The 22,874-nt window shown below is 47.8% G+C and overlaps 1 pseudogene; it reads right to left on the bottom strand.

Moving 5' to 3' along the window:
* Positions 1 to 22,874, bottom strand: part of LOC119949851 — a 93,492-nt pseudogene that overhangs the window by 15,652 nt on the left and 54,966 nt on the right.

Below are 22,874 nucleotides of genomic sequence, written 5' to 3' on the forward strand. Positions count from 1 at the left end.
TGCCTTGACCCAAATTTCTCCGGATTCCAAACAGTCAATGTCTTCCCTCGCCCCTTGTGGACCACGTCCAGCTAACAACTTGATTTTCACAGGTCCCTTAGGATGAGGGCCTCTCTTGCGCCTCCCCCATCTCTCCCCAGAGCAAGGTGAGGCCTGAGTGTGGTCTCCCCGGCTTGGAGCCTCTCCCAGAGTCCGGGACTCCCTGCCATACCCTGAAAACCTCTGAACTAGCCCACTCCAGGCCTGGCTCTAGCCCCCTGGTAGGGCTCCCCTGAAGCGGAATGGCCAACGACACTACGTTTGCCTGACAACCAGATGGGAACAAGATCTCCGCTCCCGGCGGGGGCCCCTATGGGCCGGGGCAGCTCTGGTCAATCATTCAGTCAGTCAATAGCATAGTGAGCACTTTACTGTGTATAGAGCCTTGGGAAGCTCTGAGAAAGGACAATATAACAATAAACACACACATTCCCTGCCCACAACGAGATTACGGTCTAGAGGGGGAGGCAGACATTAATATAAATAAATTATAGATATGTACAGAAGTTCTGTGGTGATGAATAAAGGGAACAAGTCAGGATGATGCAGAAGGGAGTGGGAGGAGAAGAAAAAAGGGCTTAGTCAGGGAAGCCCTTTTGGAGGAGATGAGCCTTCTATAAGGCAGTGAAGAAGGGGAGACAAATTGTCTGACAGATAAGAGAGAGGACATTCTAGGCCAGAGGCAAGACTTGGGCTAGATGTCGGTGGTGAGAAAGATGAGATCGAGGTCCTGGGAGAAAGTTCGCATAATAATAATAATTGTAGTATTTATTAATTTCTTACTATGTGCCAGACACTGTACTAAGTGCTGGGGGGGATTCAAGCAAATCAGGTTGGACACAATCCCTGTCCCACATGGGGCTCACCCTCTCAATCCCCATTTTACAGATGAGGTAACTGGGGCCCAGAGAAGTGAAGTGACTTGCCCAAGGTCACCCAGTGGACAAGTGGCAGAGCCGGCATTAGAACCCATTACCTCCTGACTCCCAGACTCGTGCTCTGTTCACTAACCATGCTGGTTGGGATGGCTCTGTGCCTGTCTGGGTGATGTGGACTCCGGGCAGATTGTGGAGGTGCCTGGGAGTCCCTGAGGGATGGCCGGAGGATTTAGTTTTAGTTTAGGTGGGATGGGGAGTCTCTTCCACTGGGATTTAAGATCCTCCAAGTCTTTCATTTCTATGTTCCCCAAGTGCCCAGAACAGGGCTGTGCACATGCTAGGTACTCAGGTGCCCAGCACACAATAGGTGGAAAAGCACCATGGCCTAGCTGAAAGAGCAAGGGCCTGGGAGTCAGAAGCCCTGGGTTCTAATCCCAGCTTCCCCATTTACCTGCCTGTGCAAGTCAAGGCACTTTGCTGTGCCTCAGTACCCTCATCTGCAAAATGGGGATCCAATATCTATTCTCCCTCCTTCTTGGGAGCCCCATGTGGGACCTGATTATCTTGTATCTACCCCAGTGTTTGATACAGTTCTTGGCACATAGTGAGCACTTAACAAATACCACAATTATTTTTAGTAGGCACCTGGTTTGGTGCTCTTGATTAGGTTACCTACCACACAACTATTTCTCCTATCCCTAATCTTCTTAAATGTCTATGTCCCCCAGAGATGGTAAGCTCCTTGTGGACAGGCATCATGTCTACCAACTCTACGGTACTGTACATTTCCAAGCGCTTAGTATGGTGTTCTGCACACAGTAAGCACTCAATACATACCATTGATTGATTGAAGAATTGAAAATAGGTGCTCAGAACAGTGCTCTGTACACAGTAGATGCACAATGCTCTGCACCTAGGAAGTGATAAGTACAGTGCTCTCACACGGCTGATGCCCAAAACAGTGCTCTGCACATTTTGGGTACCCAGGGCTAACCAAATGACCATCAGTACTAGCCATACAAAATTATATGGAGACACACACACACACACACACACACACACACACCACACCCCCCCCCCCCCAACCCATAAACACCTAGAAGACTCATTTGCTCTTTTGGGGGGATTCAGAATGATTTTGTTAAAGACTAAAAAAGGAATTCAGTTGTTTCACTCTGGCACTGAAACAATAAGCGGGCTGGATTTTTTTCTGCATTTCCAGAGATCACTGTTCCTTAAAAAAGGCTTGGTTGTTTACACCTCTCTCCGGGAAATCACTGCAAATATGCTTCCTGATTTCTCATTTTGGCCAGAGGCCTTAAAATTCCATCTGAGAAGGGGCCATGAAATGGCACTGGGGATATAGAGCCTTTCTTACGGGTGACATTTGCTTTTAATCAATCAATCAATGGTGTTTTATTGAACACTTACTGGGTGCAGAACACGGTACTAAGCGCTCAAGACAGTACACTACAACAGAGTTGGCAGACACATCCCTGACTTTTACCCTGTGACCGCTGGGCTCCTGGTTTTAAACTCTTTCTTGGTTTCCTCTTCTCCCTTCTGATTTGGTCGGTTGGGTGGGGCGATACCAGGAGGCCCCCTTCCCGGGCAGAGGTGCCAAGGGCGGTGGGGCAGGTTCCGTGGAGGAGTGAGGGACTGGGATTGGAGGGCAGGAGCTGGTTTGTGATGGCAGTGTCGGGGTGGGGCAGAAAGAATGCTGTTTCCAGCTGGGGCAGGCCATGTTTCCAAGAAGGACGGTTGTGCTGTCGTTGTGGACGGCAAGCCACAGGCAGGGCGGCAGTGGGTGGCAGCGGCATGAGGAGTTCTTTGTTCCCCTGCAGGCAGGCCCAAGATAAAGTGGGCAAAGGAGAGGTCACTGCCTACCTCAGCCCTGTGGTCAGCATGCCCCTGGTCTGCCAGCAGAAATGGATGGGGAGGTGATGGGAAGAAGCTGCCCCTTCAGGATTACTTGCAGGACCATCCTAGCAGGAGAGAGGGCTGTTCTAGTTCTGGATCGGCCCCCCTCCAGGGGCTCTAAGGAAATGGGTGACTCACAGAACCCTTCCATGGCCTTGATTTCCTCCCCCTCCCAGTAAATGAACGTACCATCAGTAGGGATTTCAGGGCCTGGAGGAGCCTAGAAGATAGGTTGGAGAGTCATCATAGCGTGGAATGGGGGCTGGAACCCTCAGTACAATGATCTGCCCGGAGAAGACACCCAGTACAGTGCCCTTTGCACAGCAGGTGCTTAGTATGGTACGCAACATAGAGCAGGAACCCAACCAGTCCTCTGCATACAATAGGAGCTCAGTATAGTGCTCTAACATATAGTAGTAGGTACCCAGTATAGTGCACGGCCCACTGAAGACACTCAGCAGCATTCAGCAGTACTCAGCATATAGTAGTCAATCAATCCATCAATGGTGTTTATTGTGTGCAGAGTGCTTGGGAGTGTACAATAAACAGCCAAGATCCCTGCCTTCAGGGAGCTTACACTCCAGTGGAGGAGACTGATATTAAAATAAATTACAGGTAGTGGGGAAAACACTGAATATATAAGTATATATTCTTCTTTTTATTACAAGAAGAATAATGGCATTTATTAAGCGCTTACTATGTGCAAAGCACTGTTCTAAGCACTGGGGAGGTTACAAGGTGATCAGTTTGTCCCAAGGGGGCTCACAGTCTTAATCCCCATTTTACAGATGAGGTAATTGAGGCCCAGAGAAGTTCAGTGACTTGCCCAAAGTCACAAAGCTGACAAGTGGTGGAGCCGGAATTTGAACCCATGACCTCTGACTCCAAAGCCCATGCTCTTTCCATTGATCCATGCTGCTTCTCTCTTATACATGTCTAAGTGCTGCGGATGGTGGGGGTGGTAAGTATCCAAGTGCTTAGGGGTTAGGACTAACCCCTAAGTTAGTCCTTTTAGACTGTGAGCCCACTATCGGGTAGGGACTGTCTCTATGTGATGCCAATTTGTACTTCCCAAGCGCTTAGTACAGTGCTCTGCACATAGTAAGCGCTCAATAAATACGATTGATTGATTGACTAAGTAGCATTGGTGAAACAGAAGGGAGAGATAATGAAGTGGGGAGATGAAGAATCAGTCAGAGAAGGCTTCTTGGAGGAGATCCAATTTCTGTAGAACTTTGAAGATGGGGAGAGTGGTGGACTATAAGGTACAGATTAGATTCCAGACTGTAAGCTTCCTGTAGACAGGGAACATGTCTACCAACTCTGTTATATTGCACTTTCCCAACTGCTTAGTACAGCGCTGTGCACGATGTAAAAGCTCATTGAACTGGACTGATTGATTGGCTGTAGGCTATGAAGAGGAAGAGAGCTTCAGGCAGGAGGGTGGGTGTGAGGGAGGGGCCAATGGCGTGAGAGGCGAGGGTGAGGCCCAGTGAGTAGGTTGGGGTTAGAAGAGTGAAGTGTGCAGGTGGGTTGCAGTTGGGAATAAATGAGAATTTAATTGCCGGGTTTTATTCATTTATAGAGAAGCAGCATGGCATAGTGGATAGAGCACACGCCTGGGAATCAAAAGGTCATGGGTTCTAATCCTGGCTCTGCCACTTGTCTGTTGTGCGTCCTTAGGCAAACCACTTCATTTCTCTGGGTCTCAGTTACCTCATCTGTAAAATGGGGATGAAGACTGTGAGCCCCATGTGGGACAACCTAATTACCCTGTAATAACAATAATAATATAATAATAATGATGGTATTTGTTAAGTGCTTACTATGTGCCAAGCACTGTTCTAAGCACTGGGGTAGATATAAGGTAATCAGATTGTCCCATATGGGGCTCACAGTCTTCGTCCCCATTTTACAGATGAGGGAACTGAGGCATAGAGAAGTTAAGTAACTTGCCCAAGGTCACACAGCAGACAAGTGGCAGAGGCGGAACCCACATCCTCTGACTCCCAAGCCCGTGCTCTCTCCACTAAGCCACACCGCTTCTCTGCTGCTTGTACCTACCCCAGCACTTAGAACAGTGCTCGGCACATAGTAAGTGCTTAACAAATACCATTACTATTATTATTATTAAAAGGGTTGGTTGGGCTGGGGCTGGGGTTGGAGCTGGGGCTGGGCTTGGTGTTCAGAGGTCAGAGTGGTTGTCGGGGTGGGGGCCAGACTGGGGCTGTGGCTAGGCTGGGTCAGGGGGGCTGGGGCTGGGCTAGGAGTAGTGAGACTTGGGTTGTGGCTGAGGGGACTGTGGCTAGGAGCAAGGCTGGGGCTGGGGCTGGAGGACTGAATCTAGGGTTGGAGGTGAGGGGGGCTGTGGCCAGGACCGGGGCTGGGGCTGGGCTTGGGGTACTGAGGCCCGGGGGGGATGTTGCTAGGACTGGGGCCGGGGTTGGGGCTGGGCTTGGGGTACACAGGCTGGGGTTGGGACTGAGGGGGGCTGTGGTCAGGACCAGGGCTGGGGCTGGGGCTGGGCTTGGGGCACGGAAGCTGAGGGGGGCTGTCACTAGGACCAGGGCTGGGGCTGGGCTTGGGGTACTGAGGCTGGGGTTGGGGCTGAGGAGGGCTGTGGCCAGGAGTGGGGCTGGGGCTGGGCCTGGGCTTGGGGTACTAAGGCTCAGGGAGGTTGTCGCTGGGACTGGGGCCTGGGCCAGGATGAGGACCAGGACCAGGGCCAGGACCAGGATTAGGGTTGGGGCTGGGCAACGGTTGAGGCCAGGGCTGAGGTTGAGTCTGGGGCCAGTGGATGGAGCCCGGGCCTGGGAGTCAGAAGGACTGGGTTCTAATCCCAGCTCCGTCACTTACCTGCTGTGTGACCTTGGACAAGTCACTTCACTACTCTGTGCCTCAGTTACCTTATCTGTACACTTTGCACATAGTAAGCGCTTAATAAATGCCATTATTATTATTACAATGGGGATTGATCGTGAGTCTCAGGTGGGACATGGACTGTGTCCAACCTAACTAGCTTGTATCTACCTTAGCGCTTAGTACAGTGCGCCTGGCACAGGCTAAGTGCTTAACAAATACTATTTAAAAAAAAAAATCAGGGCTAGGGTTCAGTGGATGATTGTGCTGTGACATTTCTTGATTGATATGTCTAGAGCCATACAGCTCGGCTTTAGAGTTCTGATTTTCTGTCTGTGTTGCACTGGTTGGAACAGCATTCAGAGAAAATGACGAATCTAATCTGCAGGGCCTTTCCCATCTCCACCTTTGAGTAGTTTTATTGTTGGGGGGTGGGGAGGGTTGACCCTGTTTTTACCTCTTGGTTGTTTTTAACTATTCTTCCACCATAAGATGTTCTGGACTGATTTTTAACCTCTCATTTGGGGAGGGGTGGGGAGAGCCCGCATTTGACTGAGTAAATTCTGGACAGACAGAAACTTCTGTTATGCATCAAAACAGTCCTGCTTTCCCCGGGGCCAGCCCCCAGCTCATTACAGCCTTCTAATGTCTTCATTTCCTCCCAACCACCACCTCAGCCCCTCTGAGCTAATCAGTCAGTCAAACCACATTATCTACGGAGCACTTACTGTGTGCTGAGAGCAGTGCTAAGAGCTGGAGAGAGTACAATACAACGGCATTGGTAGACGTGTTCCTGGTCGACAACAAGCTTACAGTATGGGGGGAGAAGGACATTAAAATAAATAAATACATATATACTTATGTGCTGTGGCGCTGGGTACAGAGCCAAGTGCATAGATGGCTCAGAAAGGAGAGGGGATTGGGGAAAAGAGGACTTAATTGGGGAAGGCTTCTTGGAGGGGATGTGACCTTAATAAGTCTTTGAATGGGGGGAGACTGGTGATCTGGCATATATGGAGGGGGAGGGAGTTCCAAACCACGGGGAGGATGTGGAAAAGGGGTTAGCAGCAAGATAGATGAGACTGGGGCACAGTGAGCAAACTGGTACTACACGAGTGAAGTGTATGTGTTGGGCTATAGTAGATCAATGAGGCAAGAGAGGAGGGGGAGAGTCGATTGACTGCTTTAATGCCGATGGTAAGGAGTTTCTGTTTGAGGCGTAGGTGGATGGGTGCCTGCTGGAGGTTCTTGAGGAGTGGTGAGACATGGACTGAATATTTTTGTAGAAAAATGATCTGGAAAGCAGATTGAAGTATGGGCTGGAGAGGGGAGAGACAGGAGGCAGGGATGTCAGCAAGGAGGCAGATGAAGCAGTCGAAGTGGAGCTCTCTGCTCAGTAAATATGATTGAATGAATAAGTGCTTGGATCAGCATAGACTGGACTCCATTAATAACCAAATAATAATAATAATAACAATAATAATAATAATTGACTGTAAACTAGACTGTAAGCTCGTCCTCTACTTTTTATGCTCACTGTGGGCAAGGAATGGGTCTAACAGCCTCTGTTATATTCTACTCTCCCAAGCGTCTGATACAGTACTCTGTATACAGTAAGCACTCAATAAATAAAGTTGATTGATTATTGGATGGAGAGGAGAGGACGGACTTTAGTGATGTTGTGAAGGTACAATCCATCACTCAATGGTATTTATTGAGTGCATACTATGTGCAGAGCACTGTACTAAGCACTTGGGAGAATACAACAGAATCTGCCCATGATGAGCTTCGAATTACCCATCCAGAGTCATCCATTAATCAATCAGTTGAATTCATCAAAATCCACTGTGTGCAGAGCACTGCACTAAATACCTGAGAGGATACAATGGAGTATTTCCTCAGTTGTAAAATGATAATGATAGTATTTGTTAAGCGCTTACTATGTGCCAAGCACTGTTCTTGGGAATGGGAATTAATGCTGTGTGCCCCATGTGGGACAGGGACTGTGTCCTAACCAATTTGCTTATAACCATCCCAGTGCTTAGTACAGTGCCTGGCACATATAAAGCACTTAACAAATACCACAATTATTTCCATGTATATGGACTTTAATAATTCAGCACTCATTCAATTACAAATCCATTTTTCTCTTCTCCTCTCTGTAGTTCGCTTTGTGTCTGTCTTCCCAGCTAGACTGTAAGCTCCTTCATCAGTCAATTAATCAGGTTATAACCATTCCAAGATGATGATGATGATGATGATAGTCATATAATAATATTTTTTAAGCACTTACTATGTGCAAAGTAATGTACTAAGCACCAGGGTAGATACAAGATACAAGTCCCTGTTCCATTAAGAGGTCTACAGTTTAAGAAAGAGGGAGCAGAATTTCATCCCCATTTTACAGATGAGAAAACTGAGGCATGGAGAAGTTAAGTGACATGCCCAAGGCCTCACACAACAGGCAAGTGGTAGAGCCAGAATAAGAACCCAGGTTCTTGCCCTTTTCCATTAGGCAACTCTGCCTCTCCCACACACCTTCTTGCCAAATCCAATGGCCTCTATGCCATTCTACTCCTCCTTGACCTCTCAAATGCCTTTGACACTGTGGACACTTCTCCTGGAAAAGTTATCAAACCTTGGCTTCACTGACTCTGTCCTCTCCTGGTTTTCCTCTTATCTCTTTGGCAGTTCATTCTCAGTCTCCTTCGCAGGTTCCTCCTCTGCCTCCCACCCCCTAACTATGGGGGTCTCTCAAGGTTCAGTTCTGGGTCCCCTTCTCTTCTCCATTTACAGCCACTCCCTTGGAGAACTCATTCGCTCCCATGGCTTCAACTACCACCTGTATGTGGATGATACCCAAATCTACATCTCCAGCCCTGACCTCTCTCCTTCTCTGCAGTCTCACATTTCCTCTTACCTTCAAGACATATCTATTTGGATGTCCTCCCGTCACCTCAAACTTATCATGTCCAAAACAGAAAACTCCTTATCTACCTACCCAAACCCTATCCCCCCGTGACTTTCCCATCACTGTAGATGGCACCAGTAACCTTCCTGTCCCACAAGCCCATAACCTCGGTGTTATCTTGACTCCTCTCTCTCATTCAACCTACATATTCAATCCATCACTAAATCCTGCTGGTCTCCCCTTCACAACATCACTAAAATCCACCCTTTCCTCTCCATAAAAACTGCTACACATTAGTACAATCACTCATCCCATACTGCCTGGATTAATGCATCAGACTCCTTGGTGAACTTCCAGTCTCCTGTCTCTCTCCACTCCAGTCGATACTTCACTCTGCTGCCCAGATCATTTTTCTACAAAAACGTTCAGGACATGTTACTGCGCTTCTCAAAAAAATCCAGTGGTTGCCCATCCACCTCCGCATCAAACAAAAACTCCTCACCATTGGCTTTAAAGCAGTCCACCACCTTGCCCCTTCCTAACTCACCTCACTACTCTCCTTCTACAATCCAGCCCACACACTTCACTCCTCTAATGCCAACCTCCTCACTGTGCCTCGATCTCACTTATCTCGCTGCCAAACCCTAGCCCATATTCTGCCTCTGGCTTGGAACGCTCTCCCTCCTCAAATCTGACAGACAGTTATGCTCCCTGCCTTTCATTCATTCGGTCGTATTTATTGAGCACTTACTGCGTGCACAGCACTGTACTAAGCACTTGGGAAGTACAAGTTGGCAACATATAGGGACAGTCCCTATCCAACAATGGGCTCACAGTCTAGAAGGGGGAGACAGACAACAAAACAAAACAAAACATGTGCACAGGTGTCAAGTCATCAGAATAAATAGAAATAAAGCTGATGACACATCTCCTCTATGAGGCCTTCCCAGACTAAGCCTTTCCTTTCTTCTTCTCCCATTCCCTTCTGTCACCTTGACCTGCTCCCTTGGTTCTTTCGCCCCTCCCAGCCCCACAGCACTTATGTACATATCTGTAATGTATTTATTTGTGTTGGTGTCTGTCTCCCCCACTCTGGACTGTAAGCTCATTGTGGGTACGGAATGTGACTGTTTATTGTTGTATTATACTCTCCCAAGTGCTTAGTACAGCGCTCTCCACACAATAAGTGCTCCATAAATACGACTAAATGAATGAATGATCATGAAGGAACAGACGTTATGGTTTGCTACTCTACTCCAGGATACCCCATGATACCCGTTGTTGGGTAGAGATTGTCTCCATCTGTTGCCGAATTGTACTTTCCAAGTGCTTAGTACAGTGCTCTGCACAAAGCAAGCACTCAATAAATACAACTGAATGAATGGGTGAATGAATAGCCTGAGACTAAAACCCCTGGGGATACACCCATCATCATCATCAATGGTATTTACTGAGCACTTATTGTGTGCAGAGCACTGTTCTAAGCACTTGGGAGAGCACAATACAACAGAGTTGTTAGACACATTCCCTACCCAAAAGAAGCTTACAGGCATGATAGCTTGATACCTCTGCAATCGATGCACCCTTCCAAGATTCCAAAACACACAAAGAAGCTATGGCCTCTTCACTGTCAGGAAATATTTTGGAATGAAGAAGTCTTGTATCAGTTTGAAAGAAAGCAGTTCAAACAATCAATCATTTAATTGATGGTATTTACTGAGTGCTTACTGTATGAAGAGCACTGCACTAAGTGCTTGAAAAAGCATAATACAAAATTGTTGGTAGATGGGACTTTATCAAGAAAGCATTTATTCAGTTAAAATTGGGTCATCAGAGTTGAAAAACCACCATCACAACCAGCAGAACAAGCTTCTACTTTTGCAAAGATTCACACTCATTTTACAACTCCTGAGTTAACATTATGATCTTATAATAACTATAGCATTTGTTAAGCACTTACTATGTTCCAAACACTGTACTAATTGCTGGGGTACTTACAAGATCATCAAGTCCCACATGGAGTTCACAGTCTAAGAAAGAGGGAGAACATTTAGCAGATGAGGGAACTGAGACATACAGAAGTTCAATGACTTGCCCCAGGCCACAGAGCAGGTTTGTGGCAGAGCTGGGATTAGAACCCAGTTCTTCTGATTCCCAGGCCCGTGCCCCTTTCACTTGGCCTCAGTGCTTTCCCAGCATCTTATGCCATGAATTACTTTCACTGAGATTAAACAATAATTTAGCAATGCTTAATGTGACAGTAGGGAGTACATAAAAACATTTCATATTATTTTCCCAGGGGTTTAGGAAGAATGAGTATTTAGAACACGTAAGTCTGTGGGCAGACAATGACAGCATTTGTTAAGTGCTTACTATATGCCAGGCACTGTACTAAGCACTGCAAATTGAGTTGGATACAGTCCCTGTTCCATGTGGGGCTCACAGTCCCAATCCCCATTTTACAGATGAAGTAACTCAGGCACAGAGAAGTGAAGTGCCTTGCCCAAGATCACACAGCAGACAAGTGGTGGAGCTGGGATTAGAACCCATGACCTTCTACCCTTCTGCCCTACGATACAGTCATTCATGATATGTCCCCGTTTTCATCATCCCTGTATCATGGGATACATCTGTATCACCCTTTCCCAAGGACTTAGTACAGCTCTCTCTCCCAGTAGACATGTGACAAATACTACTTACTGAAATAGAATTGACTGATTGATCGATTGATTGATTGGTGTCCCGTGAGCTGGTCATCCCTTTCCCTGGCACTCATTTGGACACCTCTTTCCTGGTGCTCCAGGACCCAGTAGGTGACCCTGGAGGTTGGAGGAGAAGGGGGTAGCCCCGTAGGCTGGGGAAGGTCCCTCTCTCTCCTTGTTACCCAAGAGCTTATTCCCCAGACTCTGGCCTGCCTGGCCTTGCCAACGAATCCTAGAGCAGCTGGTGGCAGCCTCCAACACAGGAAGAAAGAGGTTTAGAGGGAAACTGTTCTCCCTGCTACATTCACACTTCCCACCGAAAACTGTCTCACTTCACTTCAATGCCTACTCAGGAGCTCAAAAGTGATTTTCTCTCCCCGCCCAAAATTTCCATGACTCGGGTCATCCCCTTTTCGCTGTATCCCAGAAAAATTGCTCCAGGGAGGGACCTCCAGATTGTGTTTCACAAGTGCTCTGAGATCGTCGGGATCTCCAATAGGGGAAGGTCAGGCAAGACTGATGGTCTGCCCTTAAATTTGGGTCTACCGTCCAGCAGAGAGAAAGCTGAGGGGCATGTTGGCTAGTGGAAAGAGAATGGGCAAGTCTGGTAGTTAAGAGACTCCAGTTCTAGCCCCACCCCTGCCACTGACCTCCTGTATGACCCTGGGAAAGTCACTTAACCTCTTTGTGCCTCACTTTCCTTACATGTAAAATGGGTATAAAATATCTGCTCTCTCATCTTAGATTATGAGCCACATGTTAGACAGGAATCATATCTGATGTTTATCAGATCGTAAGCTAGTTTTGGGCAGGGAAGGTCTCTGCTAATTCTATTGCATTATATCATCATCATCATCAATCATATTTATTGAGTGCTTACTATGTGCAGAGCACTGTACTAAGCGCTTGGGAAGTACAAATTGGCAACATATAGAGACAGTCCCTACCCAACAGTGGGCTCACAGTCTAAAAGGGGGAGACAGAGAACAAAACCAAACATACTAACAAAACAAATTATACTCTCCCAATCACTTAGTACAGTGCTCTGCATACAGTGAGTGCTCAATAAATACCATTAACTGATTGATTGATTGGAAGGAGTAGTAGTAATAGTGATTTTTTGAAGTGCTTGCTTTGTAGAGAGAACTATACTAAACACTGGAAAAGAATACACAGGTGAAAATTAAGCAAGGTTCCTGGCCCTCAAGGGATTGAGAAACTAAGAATCAGGGAGGGGAGAAGGAGATGGTGACAGACAGATAAGAAAGGGTGAAAGAATAAAAACACAAAAAAAATTTCTAAGACATAACAAGGATAAGTTGTTATATGATAACAGGGATCAATCAGTCAATGGTATTTCTTGAGCGCTTATTGCAAAGCACTGTACTAAAGCACGTGGGAGAGTACATTACAATAGAAGGGGTAAGCTCACTGTGGGCAGGGAATGTGTCTGTTTATTGTTGTATTGTACTTTCCCAAGTGCTTCGTACAGTGCTCTGCACACAGTAAGTGCTCCATATATACAACTAAATGAATGGTAGGCACGATCCCTGCCCACAGGGAGTTTACAGTCTAGATAGGGAGGCAGACATGGAAATAAGCTACAGGTAGGGTCAGTGACAGAGTACGATGATACGTACATAAGTGTTGTGTGGCTGAGGATGGGGTCACCATCAAGGGCTTCAGGGGTGCAGATCTGAGTGCATAAACATGGCAGAAGGGAGGTCGAATACAGGAAATGAGGGGTTATAGAGCACTGTGGCTACAGCAGCAGTGATTCGGCACCCTGACATTCTGAAAGTTGAGACCAGTCTCATGCCACTTTTTGTGACTACCCCAGTGCCTGGCACTTAGAAAATGCCTAAGAGATACCGTAATGATCATTATTCATGGCATTTGTTATGTGCTAACTCTGTGCCAGGTACTCTAATGTGCGCTGGGGTAGATACAGCTAATCAGGTTGCACAGAAACCAAGTCCCACATGGGGCTCACAATCTAAGTAGGAGGGAGAAGAGGTATTGCATCCCCATTTTTCAGATGAGGAAACTGAGGCCTAGAAAAGTTAAGTGAGTTGCCCAAGGGCATGCAGTAGACTAGTGGCAGAGGCAGAATTAGAATGCAGGTCCTTCTGACTCCCAGGCCCTGATTCTATCCACTAGGCCACGCTGCTTTTCAAAAATGAGGCCTCAAAATATTAGTTACAATGCATAATTGTTCCTCTCCAAGAAAATCTTTAGTAAAAGACTGTGTCTAACCTGTGTCTGACCTAATTCACTTGTATCTACCTCAGCGCTTAGACCGGTGTTTGACGCAAAGTGTTTAACAAATACCGTTGTCTTAAAAAAGGATGAAAGATGTATGCAATCTGAAGAGAAAACAGAGTATTTCAAGGGAAGCATTTCTTCACTAATAATGAGCTGCCCTTGGCTGTCCCTCTCATCTTGAGAGAGAGAGAGAGAGAGAAAGAGAGACAGAGAGAGGGAGAGAGAGAGAGAGAGAGAGAGAGAGAGAGAGAGAGAGAGAGAGAGAGAGAGAGAGAGAGAGTGCTGACCGTCCCTACCTTAGGCAAGTCCCTCAGGGTTCACTCTGGGACTGTCTTGTGAGACCAGAAGGGAAAACCTGGGACCAGAACACCAGGGTCCCCATCCCCCAACCCTCAGGGGGCTCTAAGGGGGCCCAGCAAATTCTGGGCCTAGAAGGAAGGTAGGAACATAGCTATCCTTGATTAAGGGGTAAATATAAAGCTGATCTTCAGAGGTGTGTGGGGGGTGTGAAGTGGGGAGGTATTTAGTGGGACATGCTTCTTGTCTGCAGAAGAAAATCTTTGGCATCTGTCAAATACCGTAGGTAATTCAGAAACACAAAAGTCTCAGGTCTGGTGAAGGATCTGGCTCTCTCTGCCATAAGACAAGCTATTTGTCAAGCAAAAACTCCTCATTATTGGCTTCAAAGCTCTCCATCACCTTGCCCCCTCTAACCTTACCTCCCTTCTCTCTTTCTCCATCCCAGCCCACACACTCCACTCCTCTGGTGCTAACCTTCTCACTGAGCCTCATTCTTGCCTGTTCCACTGTCAACCCCTGGTCTGGAATGCCTTCCCTCCTTAGATCCGCCAAACAGTCACACTTCCCCCCTTCAAGGCCCTACCGAAGGCTCACTTCCACCAGGAGACCTTCACAGACTAAGTCCCTCATTTTTTCTTAGTTCCCCCTCCCCTCCCCATAGCCCTGACTCACTCCCTTTGCTCTACCCCCACCCCACCCACATCACTTGTGTATATATGTACATATATATAATTCTATTTATTTATAATTAATCCCTGTTTACTTGTTTTGATGTGCTTGTATCTATAATTCTATTTATTTATATTGATGCTATTGATGCCTGTTTATTTGTTTTGATGTCTGTCTCCTCCCATGTAGACTGTGAGCCCGTTGTGGGCAGGGATTGTATCTCTTTGTTGCTGAACTGTATTTTCCAAGCACTTAGTACATTGCTCTGCACATAGTAAGCACTCAATAAATATGATTGACTGAATGAATATTCAAGGACACTCCTCCCACCCCCTAAAAAAGCCCGACCACTGAGCAGTTAAAGGGGAGCGCATACTCCCATTTGCACTTGGATCTGTGACCTCTGATTTGATATTTGGTCATTCGATCATTTGATACTCCCACTACTGACCCTACAGCACTTCCATATCTTTAAATTATAAAGTATAAATTACATATTTATTTATATTAATGTCTGTCAGCTCCTTATGGGCAGAGATGGTATCTATGCTCTATTTAATTATACTCTCCCAAGTTCTTAGTACAGTACAGTGCTCTGCACATAGTAAGCGCTCAATAAATGCCACTGATTGATTGTGGAACGTAGTGGTCCTTGATTTAGCACTAAACATTAAAGCGGGTTTTTGGAGGTTGGGTGGTGGTGTTTCCCCATGCAACTGCTGATCCAGGGAAAAAGCTGGAGGGAAACTCCCCAAATAGCACGGAAAGCCCAGTCTTCCCTCCTCTAGACTATAAACTCTCTATGGGCAGGGACCGTCTCCATCAACTCTTTTGTATTGTACTCTCCCAAGTGCTTAGTACAGTAGAATGATTAGCATACAGAAAGCACTTCATAAATATCACTGACTGATTGACTCTCTTCACCCTTGACGCCCTCCCCTCCTGCCTCCGAGATTGGCCACGCCACTGTGTGATGGAATGCAGGGTGCCAATCTTCAGTCCCAATCTCCTCTGGGATCCCCAGCGACTCCCCTCTCCCGGCCCCTAGAACCCCAAGTTCAGGGTTAGTGACCCGGAGGGTCCTTCATAAGTAGGTATGAAGATGTGGAGAAATAATAGTAATGATGTATTTGTTAAGCACTTACTATGTGCCAGGCATTGGGGTGGATACAAGCAAATTGGGTTGGACACAGTCCCTGCCCAAATGGGGCTCACAGTCTCGATCCCCATTTTATAAATGAGGTAACTGAGGCACAGAGAAGCGAAATGACTTGTCCAAAATCACACAGCAGACAAGTGGCATGGCCAGGATTAGAACCAATGACTTCCAGGCCCATGCTCTAGATGGTGCCAAGCAGGGCTGGACTCCCCCAGAGACCTCTAGGCACTTGCTCACAAGTCAACCAATCAATCAATCCATCGTAATTATTGTGTTTTACTATGTGCAGAGCACTGTACTAGGCACTTCAGAGAGTACAATATAATACAATTAAAAGACAAGTCCCCAGCCCATAATGAGCTTACAATCTAGAGGGTGAGACAGAAGGTAATATATAAATAAATAATACAGAATATATTTTAAAGATATGCACATAAGCACTGTGATGTTAGAGGTGGGGTGAATATCAATTGACGATGCAGAAGGGAGAGCAAACATGGCCTAATGGATAGGGCCTGGGAGTCAGAAAGACCCAGATTCTAAACCCAGCTCCACCACTTGTCTGCTCTGTGACCTTTGGCAAGTCATGTAACTTCTCTGTGCTTCTATTACCTCATCTATAATTAAGACTGTGATCACCATGTGGGACAGAGACTCTGTCCAACCTGACGACCTTGTACCTACCCCAGGGTTTAATAAAGTGCTTGGCACATAGTAAGTGCTTAACAAATACCATTTTTTGAAAAAGGGCTTAGTCAAGGAGGACCTCTTGGAGGAATTTTTTTTTAATGGTTTTTGTTAAGTGCTTATTATGTGCCAGGTACTGTACTAAGTGCTGGGGTACATACAAGCTTATCATTTTGGACAAAGAATGTCTTAATAAGGCTTTGAAGGTGGGGAGTAGTAATGGTCTGGTGTATGTGGAGGGGGAGGGAGGTTGAAGCCAGCAGGAGGATGTGGGAAAGGGGTTGGCGGAGAGATAGACGAGATCAGGGCACAGTGAGCAAGCTGGAGGTAGATGAGCGGAATGTGAGGGCTGTGCTGTAGTAGGATTAAGTTCTGTGGTGCTGGAGGTGCAGAGTGTGCAAGCTGGACTGTAGTAGAAGCAGTGTGGCATACTGGATAGAGCCCGGGCCTGTGTCACCCGTCGTCTGGGGAGATGTGTTTGTTCAGTAATCGGTGCAGTGGTGAGAGAGAAAGAGAGAGAGAGAGAGAGAGAGAGAGAGAGAGAGAGAGAGAGAGAGGGAAGTCGGGGACGGAAAGCCTGAGTTTTATATGAAATTAATTCCACAAGGCGAATTGAATTATTTAATTGGTTAGATGCAATGGATTGAACTTCCCTTTTGGGAAAAATGTAATCAATTAGTAATATTAGAGCTTCCCTAATGGGAGGAACACACGTATTCATTACTCTCGCATGGCAGAACCCCCAGGTCCCACCCAGGCGGAATTCCCTTACAGTTTGTTTGCACTCATGTGCACTTCCCACTCGGGAGGAATCCACTTGAGTTACACACCCATAGGGAAAGCCCCTAGCTCCCACCCACAAGGATTTTCCATTTGGGAGGAATTCATTCATTTGTTACAAACCCATGGCGAAGCGCCTGGCTTCCAGCCCACAAGCGTCCAGTGGGACGGGACACTTCCCCATCCCAGGGCTCCTCACTTGGTGCAGGCAGAGCGGGCTTCTCATGCTCTGGATAGAGGCGCCCTGCAGCCATCTGCTGCAAGTCTGGATCCTCTGCATAGAGGGCCAGAGGCCTCAGGTATTTATCACCTGTGCTCCTAGGCCATTCCAGCTTCTGGCCTTAGTTTATCCAATCTCTGCCCTCCCTCTCCTCCACACCTAATTTGATTGGCATGGGGGCGAGGGACACCTTCTGTATTCCCAGCTTGGGCTGTCAATCTAGCAGTTTTGGTTGTGGGGACGGTATCCCACCCTCACTTCTGAGTTCCGCCTGCTGGCTCAGGTGGCCACGAGATAGTATTTGACCTTGAGATGGCTGGTACCCAAGGGTCACCTTGGGACAGCCTGGGAGTCAGAAAGACCTGGGTTCTAATCCCTGCTCTGCCACTTATCTGTTGTGTGACCTTGGCCAAGTCACTTAACTTCTCTGTGCCTCAGTTACCTCCTGTGTAAAATGGGGATTAAGACTGTGAGCCCCATGCGGGACAGGGACTCTGTCCAACCCGATTTGCTGGTACTCACCCCAGTGCTTAGTACAGGGTCTAGCACATAGTAAGTGCTTAACAGATACCATAATTATTATTATTATAAGTAGGATCAGATCCTGTAGTGTGGCCTGCCCCAACAGATCATTCCCAAAACTGCTCTGCTTCTAGTGATATCTCTTGAACTATTTATTCTATTTATTTTATTTTGTTAATATGTTTTGTTTTGTTGTCTGTCTCCCCCTTCTAGACTGTGAGCCCGCTGTTGGGTAGGGACCGTCTCTATATGTTGCCAACATGTACTTCTCAAGCACTTAGTACAGCGCTCTGTGCACAGTAAGTGCTCAATAAATACGAATGAATGAAAACAGGGCCCTGCCCATTGGAACCTCTGCCCACTGGACTGTTGTCACAAGACCGTGTCCCACCAGAGAGCTGATTCCAAACCAGTTCGGGGCTACCCCTTCCTGACCCTTGCTACCATCCCCTTGCCTAATCCAGAAGCCAAGGAGGAAACCATCTCACTCCTGTCTATCCCAGGACGGGTGAAAAGCCTGTCTCATTTTAAAAAAAGATGTTTTTAAAAAGGTGGGGGTGACACTCTCCCTCAGAAAACAGCCAACATGGTGGACCCAACATCACACTCACTAGCACCATAATGAAACCTGCCTATCTTCCCCTCTCCTTATGGGTCCATGGCCTTTGTCCCCGAACAGCAGGGGTCTGGGTGACACCCACATTCCCTGGGCCTCCTGGGAAGCCCCAGGAATTTCCCCTTGAGTAAAGGGGACCCTAAGATGGCCACGATCCAAGTCTGGCCATGCTCCAATCCACTCAGAATTGGAACCCGGAGGACTCTGGGAACTCAGCAGAGATGCTCACCTCTTCCTCGGTTCCTTCTGCCAGCCTCCCTCTCCCCGCGGGCCCCCAACCCCAATCCCATTTCCCATCCCATCTCCTCTCCCTGGTCTGGAGGGTCCCTTCCAGGCTCCCTAAAAGCAAGAACTCGGGGCAGGGGGATGGCCACTCGGAACACTGGGGCCAACGGGCTGACCACAGGGTGACATGAGCTGTTCCTCCCACTTGGCCCCAGCCTTGGTCCGGGAACCCTAGTCTGGACCAGAGAGCCGGGCAGGGGTGGGGGTGGACAACCCTACCTCCTTCAGGAGAAGTTTCGACGTGGCGTCCCTGCTCTCTCTTCTGCTCACGTGGCAAGGGAACTACAGTTGCAAAACCCCAGACTCACGAGAATGTGGTCAAGAAAGGGAAGCCCCAAGAATTTCCCATTTGCCTGTGGTGGGGCTGATGAGGGCCTAAGACAAATGCATTTTCAAACGTGAACTTGGGGGTCTTTCCGAGCCTGCAGGAAAAGTCATCCCCGGGCCAATGATAACGGGTGTCAAAGAGCCAGGAATGATGAGGCAGACAAAGGGGTCAGAAGACGCTGCGGGCAGGGATTCCTCGGGAGCATTTGGGAGGGACAGAATACTGCCGTGAGGTGGGTCCTGGGGTCAAAGGCAGGCAGAATTCGGGGGTCCAGCAAGGATGAGACCCCGAGGTGGGAGGGCTGAGGTTGTCAGAGATGTGTAGGGAGGAGAGTCTCCTACTGTTGAGATGGGAGGAGGTCGAGCCCCTCGCTCCCACCACACACACCCCTCATGGATAGGCCAAAGGAATGCTGGCAGCAGCCACACCTTAACAATAGTTTGAGTTCTGGAAGGTTGCACCTTTTGGGGTAGGGGCGGCTTGGAAGCCAAGGAGCAGTAATAATAAACCCCACCTCCTTATTGCTGTTTTGTTTCCAAGCTCTTATGTTTGGATTTGGCTGTGTGATTTCTCATGTTATTGTTTCCTCAAGTTCCCTGGGTTGCCCTTTACCCTCTGCCCTTCTTGAGATTCTGACCCCTCTTGGCCGGGTTGGAATAATCATTCATTCATTCCTATTTATCGAGTGCTTACTTTGTGCAGAGCACTGTGACTTGGGAGAATACAATACAATAAACAGACATATTCCCTGACCACAATGAACTTACAGTCTAGAAGGGGGGAGATAGACATTAATGTAAAAAAAAATTACAGCTATGTACAAAAGTGCTGTGGGGCACAGAGGGAGGAAGAAAAAAGGGAGCAAGTCAGGGCGATGCAGAAGGGAGTGGGATAAGAGTAAATGGGGGGTTTAGTTAGGAAAGGCCTCCTGGAGGAGATGTACCTTTCATAAGACTTTGAAGCAGAGGAGTAACTGTCTGTCGGATTTGAATCATCCTTGCAACTTTCCCCAGTTCTCAGGACAGCACTTGACACAGAGTAAGCACTCACAAAGTGCAATAAATAAAAATAACGCAAATGATGAGCGATAATAACGAGGGGTCCAAAGAAGTCATCTGAACCCAGTCTCCGGCGCTGGTGGAGGGCCGAACCACCCAGTTGTGTGTGGCTGTGTGTATGTGGACTGCCTGTAGACTTGCCAGTAAAGGGGAAGATGCACTGAAGATGTACCGCCTCCCTGAAGACCCCCAAACTGGGCACAAACACCCAGAAAAGCCCCTGTTAATCCTAGGGGAAGCCCTCACAGGCCTGGCCTGTCTTCTGAGAGGAGTCCCACCCTCTCCAGAGCTGAGAGAGTCGGCAGGGAGCTCATGACTCAATCTTCTGAGTCTTCTGGGGGAGGCACAGAGTCCCCACTCCCCACTAACTCTGGCCACAAGGGAGGCCCAGGACTATTCATCTCCAGGAGTGGAGATACAAGGTGGTAAAGCCTTGGGGTGGAGAGTTCTCAATCTCTGTCTCACCCTCTAGACTTTAAGCTCATTATGGGCAGGGAATGTGACTGCCAATTCTGTTGTACTCTCCCATGCTCTTAGTGCTCTGCATCTAGTAAACACTCAATAAATGCCATTGATCACTTGATTGACAGGTAGGCAAGGAGGTGGAAATGCCTAAGGGCATTGAGCCCCTCTGCAGAAGGAAGACCAGAGGCCATGTTGGGCAGAGAGTCATTCACTCATTCAATCGTATTTATAAAGTGCTTACTTTGTGCAGACCACTGTACTAAGTGCTTGGGAAGTACAAGTCGGCAACATATAGAGATGGTCCCTACCCAACAACGGGCTAACAGTCTAGATGAGGGAGAGCCAAAGCCTCCCACCCTAGACTGTAAGCTTGTTGTGGGCATGGAATGTGTCTGTTTATTGTTGGACTGTACTCTCCCAAGAGCTTAGTACAGTGCTCAATAAATACAATTGAATGAATGAAGGAGAAGCATGGCATAGTGGATAAAGCACGGGCCTGGGAGTCAGATAGTCATGGGTTCTAATTCTGACTCTGCCACTTGTCTGCTGTGTGGCCTTGGGTAAGCCACTTCACTTCTCTGTGCCTCAGTTACCACAGCTGTAAAATAGGGATGAACACTGCGAGCTCTGTGCGGGACAAGGACTGTGCCCAACCCAATTTGCTTGTATCCACCCCAGGGCTTAGTACAGTGCCTGACACATAATAAGTGCCTAACAAATACCATAATTATCATTATTATGAATGAATGAAAGTGTGAGTGGGACGTGTGCATGCAAAACAAAGGCAGCCCTGTATAAAAGTGGGAGGCTAAGTCTTGAGAGAGCCCCATGGTGGGGGTGGGAGGGTGTTCCACTCCAAACTGAGGTTGAATTCCCAACCCCCGGCCCAGTCAAGGAGTCCTGCCTGGGTCAGGGGGAGAGGGAAAGAGAGGGAGACAACAGATGGGAGTTGAAGCACAGCACCTGAGAACCTCAAACTCCACCGGTGTGAAGATAGCTTTGCCTGGGTTTCCTGGTATCAACTTCTCTCCAGGGCAATCCCAGGACAGCCCGCCTTCCCTCCAACCCCCAGCCTCTTGTGCCCTCCAAGTGCTCTCCCCTGGACGGGGTTTGAGGAAGAGGGGAAAAGGATCACATCCGGCCCCTAACCCAGTTTAGGAGCACTCCAGGGATTTAGGTCTAATCTCAGGCAAGCCCAAAAGCCAGTTTGCATCCTCTGGCCATTTTGGGGGTGGGGCTTCGAGTCCCAGGAAGTCCCAGTTTTGTCTGGAACAATAATCCCTCAAGCTGGTAGTGTGCTGTTACTTCTCCAAAGTGCTCTCACATCAATCCTCTCACTTTATCCTCAAAAAAATCCCTGTAAAGTAGGGAGAGGCAGGCATTGTTCCCCATGATTTGACAGAGGAGGACCCTGAGATCCAGAAATGTTAGGTGACGTTTCCAAGGCCATGCATCAGAAGACTGACTGAACAGGTATGAGACCCCAGAACTCCATCCTCCCAGAATGGTGAATTTCAGCCTCCAAGGGTCCTGAGAAATGTTACCATAAGAGAGCAACTGTGGTATTTTTAAGCACGTATTATGGGCCAAGCATGGTGTGAAGTAGCATGGCCTAGTGGATAGAGTATGGGCCTGGGAGTCAGAAGGACTTGGATTCTAATTCTGGCTCCGCCACTTGTCTGTTGTGAGACCTTGGGCAGGTCACATAATTTCTTCATGCCTCAGTTCCCTCATCTGAAAAATGGGATTAAGACTTTGAGCCCCATGTGGGACATGTACTATGTCCAAACTGATTAGCCTGTATTTACCCAAGTGCTTAGTACAGTGCCTGGCACATAATAAGCACTTAGCAAATACCATTAAATAAAAAAGCACTGTGTTAAGCCCTGGAGCAGGTACGGGATCTCTGGAACTGCTTTAGGCTGAATCTACCCTCTGGTCGTCCAACCCTCTAAAGGATAAGGGGAGTAGGAGTTTGGGGCGAAAGACCACTGGATGTGCAACTTTGTGTTTTTTTCTGTTCCATGGCTAGGCCTACCCCAGCCCCAGTCCAAGCTCAACCACCTTGACTTTTTTTGGCTCTTTAGGCCCAGGGGTTCTGTGGATTTGCTCCGAGTGATGAGTCAGCTCCCTGTGGGACTCTTGGTCTGGTCCTCTGAAAACCTCTAGGTTTCAGTCTGACTTCTGTCAGGTATGTTCTCCCCCTAGGCT

The sequence above is a fragment of the Tachyglossus aculeatus genome, chromosome X1, assembly GCF_015852505.1.
Source record: "Tachyglossus aculeatus isolate mTacAcu1 chromosome X1, mTacAcu1.pri, whole genome shotgun sequence".
In the NCBI taxonomy this organism is placed as follows: Eukaryota; Metazoa; Chordata; class Mammalia; order Monotremata; family Tachyglossidae; genus Tachyglossus; species Tachyglossus aculeatus.